The following is a 6,000-nucleotide window of genomic DNA, read 5'->3' on the forward strand; positions in this document are numbered from 1 at the left end:
AGAAGGCAACACAGCAGGCTCCTCTCGACATTTCATAAGTGAAAACATCATAAAGAACAATAAACTGACTTTACCAAGGTTCATCGAAGTAGACTAGATATGATAGATATACATATTTAGGTAAAATGAAAAAAGCAGAAAGGGAAATATCACAATTATGTAGCAAAAAGAAGATAAGATTTGAGCCGATGAGAAGCAGAAAAGTAAAATGGACAGTTGTAGTAGAGACTATTGGTTGTCGAGGTTGAGCCCCCTCTCTTAGCCCCTTCCCTAGTATTAGAATCCCTGGTTTTTAGCTGGGCACATGAATGCCCAGAATAAATAAATTTCCCAGTCTCCCCTTACACCTAGGTGTGACCATGTGACTGAGTTCTTGCCAATGAGAATCAAACGGAATTGGTTTGACAAAACCTCCAGGAAACCTCCTAAAAAGATAGCTGGTACCTGTTCCTTGCCTTCTTTTTCTACATCAGTTCTGCTCCTCAAATTCATGAAATGGCAGAAGCCATTTGGACAAGAAGTGGGAATCACAGCCTACAAATGGTGAGGCAGGGAAATAAAAGGGACCAGGGTCCCCGAGGACCACGAAGTCACCACACCAGCTCCGGGCTTCTCACCTCTAGATGATTTACGTGAGAGGGAGACACACTTCTACCTTGTTTAAGCCACAATTATTTGTGTTTATCTTGTGTTACTATTACAGCACAACCTAACCTCAACTTAAATAATAAAAGAAATTCTGGGCAAAAAAATACTTAGACTTATCTCTCCAGCAGTGCGTCAATACATCAGGTAGATTGGCATTGTCAAACAAACTTTTTTAGAAGAGGTTACGTGAATGAGTGACAAACCACAAAGAGAAGTACTCATCTGCAGACATGCCATCTGCACCTTACTCATTACGATTTGTTCATTTAATGGCTGGACATAAGGTACTGATGTGAAAAACAATGCATGAGTGCCATATAAGAAGCAAACAAAATATGCTGCAACAAATATGTATTTTTAAGTAGAAATAGAAAGTAATTTTTCATCCATTAAATTTTCACATATACCTAACATTTCCTCTATAAAATTGTGTATGTTAATAACTGCACAAATATTGAAAGTAAAGACACTCTTTTCTCAACATATTTACTTTTCTCTGGAAACTGTCCTCAAAGGCGACAGTCATCCAATGTCCAGGCCAGGGCTGCACTGTACAGTTCTGCCCTCCTCACTGAAACCCAATTCTCTCATAAATCTGAAACACTGAGCTTAGAGACCTCGTTAACTAAAAAATTCAGAAATATCTGAACTCTTGCTACTAAAATCCTTCCCCTTTCCAAAGTTTGAATATTCTACCCCTCCCAGGATTCTATGAGAAAATTAATATCTTTCAAATATATTTCCTTTTATGTTTAAATAAACCAGAGTAGGTTTCTGCTATTTACAACCAAAAGAAAAAATTGAACTAACACAATGTTAAAAACAAAGCTAATTTCTCTATTAAGTTGGTTGGGATTTAATCATTTGAATCTCCCTTGAACTGCTCCAAGGTCTTTTAAGTCTTGTTACAACACATTTCTAAGGATTTCACAAGGTCATGGCTCAGGGTTACACAATGTTGCATGATCCCACTAGCACTAGTTTTTTTTTTTTTTTTAATTAAGTACTTAAAACTTTTCATGAAAGCATTGAGATCGATAAGTGACTTTAAGAGATTCAATCAGTTCAACCCACTAAGTTAAACTCACTGATGTCATAATCTCTCATTTCTCACAGCTTTCCTTACTACGAGTTCTGTTTATCTAAAATTTCACATAGTTCTGTGTAGGTTGCTAGATTTAGTAAAAAATATATAGGACAGCCAGTTAAATTGGAATTCAATAAACAACAAAATTTTTTTAGTCTAAGTATGTCTCGAATATTGCATGATGACTAAAAAAATTTGTTATCTAAAATTCGAAAGTAACTAGGCATATTGTATCTTATATGACAACTAATTCTGTGGCACTGAAGAGTTACTCAATAGGATCACAGACTATCGTTTTCCTTTACAACAGGAAATAGTAAATTAGGAGCAAAAGTCCACAATGGCTACAAAATTATGACAGATGGTTAGAGCTGAAGGGGACCTTAGAAAAGGCTAATCCGATGTTTTCACTTTGATGATGAGGGGCAGACCGTCTAATGAAGGTGAGCGGCGAGTGGGTTGGTACATGACATCAAATTACAAATGACGAAGGATTCCTGATTTTCATTTGTTTTAAAAAGTATTTCTAAAAAGCCACAAGAGAAAAGAACAAGGAAATTTCATGGCTCCAAACAATATTCACATACCTGTCACCTACATAGTCATTTCACATTAGTAAATAGGAACCAATAAAGCAAAACAACAAAATGTAACCAGTTAGAGATCATTCTTGTAAATGGGATAATTTAAGTAAATAAGATTATATATGTAAGCCACCTAGTGCAGAGCCTAGCCTATAACAGGACTTCTAAATGTAGCTCCCTCTTCTTCCCTGCCCCTGTTTGCTCCATCTAAAACACTAAAACATTACACTCACTTCCTTTCTGGTCTCATTGTCTCTCAAACTCTATAAATTATCCTCAACTTTGATATCAAAATTTAGATACAGAAATAGAAGAGCTCAAATTAAGGACAGGTGTAAAGGTTGTCAAATACTAAGCATTCCTAATATATATCCAAAACATTCCAATTAATACACACTGCAAGATGTTCACTCTCATTAGATATAAAAATGCCAATTAAAACATTCCTAAATCAAATCATCTATCAGTTCACCAAAAAAATTTGTGATTCATTCAGAACAAAGCACTGTGTAATAAATACAGAGTATGTACAAAGGGTATAAGTAAACTAAGAACTCAGAAGTGCGAAGTATGGAAGGCATCACTTCAAGGGGGGGTGTTTAAAAAACTGTAGAAGCAGCAAGCAGCGTTTGAGCTAGAATTTGAAAGATATACAGTATTGCGATTGGTGAAGGTAAGAAGTTAAGAAAACTTCGAATAGAAAGGGCTTCGTGAACAAGGCATGAAGGCAGAGAAAAAATCCATAACAATCTAGCCCCAATTTTCCAACTCTATCTTTCTTCCTGTCACGCCTCTACGGGGGCACAGATGCCAATCAAACATCATTTTCAAAATACAGTGCAAGATTCCTAGCTCTTAAGCTCTGTTCCGGACATGCCCTCCTGTTGTCCGAGACCGCCACGACTCTGCCACCTTCACTTCACCTGCACAACACAGAGTAAGAAACGATGCCAGCTTAACCAACGTCCGCCTTTCCCTCCGCTCCTTTTCCCTTCCTTACTTCATTCCCTTCTCTCCCCTTCGAATCTTCCTGAGCAAACTGAATAATATAATTTCTATTCACTGACTAACGTATAACGCAGGTAAGTAGAAGATTCTCTTTAAAAACAAAGTTTCCACTTAGATCTGTGAAACATTCCCTCCATTCCCTTTCTCCTCTCTTTCCCCCGACCTTTACTTCCCACTCCACACTCTCTTTTCCTCTCTGAGTTTCTTATTCTACATTTAAAAAGTTCCCCTCCCACTCTGGATTTTAAAAATAAATAGAAGTGATGGCAGGGATGGCCTGTCCTTTCACCTGTTTGAGACTTTCCTGCACGAATGAGCACAAGGGCTTTGTGTTCTTGCTAGGAAGGGGAGAAGGAGCAAACGAGGAATAGAAGGGGAATTTGAAAAGGAATGGATGATAAAATCAGGTGTCTGGCCTGTCTAGGGAGGAACAAGGGTTGGAAACAATCTAATAAGCCATAAAACCCAAATTTCTTTATTTTAATCATTAAATCTGTAAGAATAGGCCCTTAAAAATAGCACATGTACCTGTATATTAAATATTTTTCTTTTCTTGGCCAAGTTATAAATTACCTCATAGATAAGTGGAAGTTACCTAATAATCAAGTCTTTAAACACAATGGAGCAATAAATCATTAATTAGAAATGACATTCACCAGAAATGATCTTGATCATTGTAGTTTTAAAGGCTTATTTATATTTTGATCCCTAAGGGAATCAAAAAAAGTAAGTAAAATGTAACAAACTATTGAAACAGCACATAAATCACATGACCAGCTTAAAACATTCTGCCCTGTCACAGCAGATCAGTGATATTAATACAACCCTTGAATTATTCTATAGAGACAGCACTGTACATGTGCCACCTGTGTCTTCCAGCTGCACCAGGAACCAAAGTCTCACCCCTCCTGGAAGAACCAAAGGACTGAGCCATGACTGGAACCTGAACAAGGGGACACTTTCAGAAGTCAAGGGTCCGCTGTCCAGGAAGATCCAGTGCTGAAGTCCCTTACCGTAATAGCCAAGTTCCAACATCATCCAATTTAAACGTTCCCACCAGCACTTCCACATGCCTATTCCCCCTGACTCCCTACAACCCTCTGATGGTAAGCCGTCAGGGAGGTCAGGCTTTAAGTGATACAGCTTCCCGTTCTCCTTGCTTATTAGCGTAATACAAATAAAGTGACTCTAATTTCTCCACTGTAAAACTGTGTTCAGTGTTTGGTTCCGTGTGTGGGGAGCGGGGCACATACAAATTCTCTTCCAAAAGTTACACTATTAACTAGGAATCTAGACTCAGAGTTTCAAGCATAGTAAATACACCTTTTGAATATTAGTGTATAAAGCAATATGATAAATGGCTACATTACAGAAATCACTAAAATATCTATAGAATTAACTGGGGAGGAATCCTTAATGTTAAATAGATAGGTATTTTTACTAAAATTTCTAGCGACAGCATCATCCTTGGACTCAAAAAATGCTGTCATCTCCAACAAATGAGATGAAAGTAAAAATGATAAGCCCCAGGACTGGAAGATAAACTAAAAAACTAGCTCTGATAATTACAAAGACATGAATACTGAAGTGAATGTAAAAATCTTGCATATACTGTTTTATGAAATATTATGATGTGAATTATAAGACATTTGGCCGTCATCCATGGTTCCTGAACTCACAGCTACCAAAACCCTTGGAACTTCCTATATGTGGAGTGATAAAGGTGTCTTTTTGTTATGTTAATTAGGTGACTTTTAGACTCCACTCAAAAGTAGGGGCTGGTTGCCAGGAAAACCAATCATGTGATTAGAGGTTTGGAACTTTCTGTCCCAGCCCGACCTGACCCCCACCTCCTTAGAAACCTAGGAGGTCAGAGTTGGTCTTCCTTGTTGAGGAACCAGAGTGTTTCTACCTGGCAGGCCTCAAGCTTCCTAAGGACAGAGCCTCCTTTGTTTGGGACCTCACCCTATGTATTTCATCTGGCTGTTGATTCCTATCCTTTGTAATAAATCAGTAACCTAGTGTGAAAACAGGTTTTCCTAAGTTCTGTAAGGCATTCTGGCAAATTAATCAGACCAAAGAAGGGGTTTGTGGGAACCTCTGATTTATCGCCAGTGAGTCAGTACAGATGACAGATTAAATGAATTTGGGATTGGCATTCTGAGTTGGACAGGGTCGCTGGAACCTCCAACCTGTAGCCAGATGGTCAGAAGCACAGGTAAACTGGGCTTGCTTCTGGCATCTAATGAGGAGGGCAGTCTTGTGGGACTGGGCCCTTTACCTGTGGAATATGACTTTATCTCCAGGTAAGTAGTATCAGAATTGAGCTGAATTCTTGGACACCTTTGCCAGCATTCTAGAGTTTCCTGGAATTGCTTGTGAGTGTTGGGAGAACCCATGTCCCCAAGTTAGAATTAGGTCCAGGGACCCCATTCAAATATGATTACGAAAATAGGAAAATCTGTTATTCTGTATAAATGCATATGTGCATGCATGCACACATAAATAACTAAATAAAAACAGGGCTATTTCAACTGCATTATTGGATATTTATACATTAATGCTGGTCAATAAATTTTGGAAGTAAACTTATTACGAAAAAGGGAGACTGCCTTGGATCTGAAGTCAACTTCCATTTAGGCACACACAGTATTAGATTATAATTTTTAAAAA

General features: G+C 38.0%; 1 protein-coding gene across 1 annotated transcript in view; it reads right to left on the minus strand.

Annotated features, from left to right (window-relative positions):
• The window catches only part of SOAT1 (sterol O-acyltransferase 1), a 56,749-nt gene that overhangs the window by 20,563 nt on the left and 30,186 nt on the right, over window positions 1-6,000 (minus strand). The window lies entirely within an intron of this gene.

This window comes from Pteropus alecto, unplaced genomic scaffold, assembly GCF_000325575.1.
Source record: "Pteropus alecto unplaced genomic scaffold, ASM32557v1 scaffold101, whole genome shotgun sequence".
Classification (NCBI taxonomy): domain Eukaryota; kingdom Metazoa; phylum Chordata; class Mammalia; order Chiroptera; family Pteropodidae; genus Pteropus; species Pteropus alecto.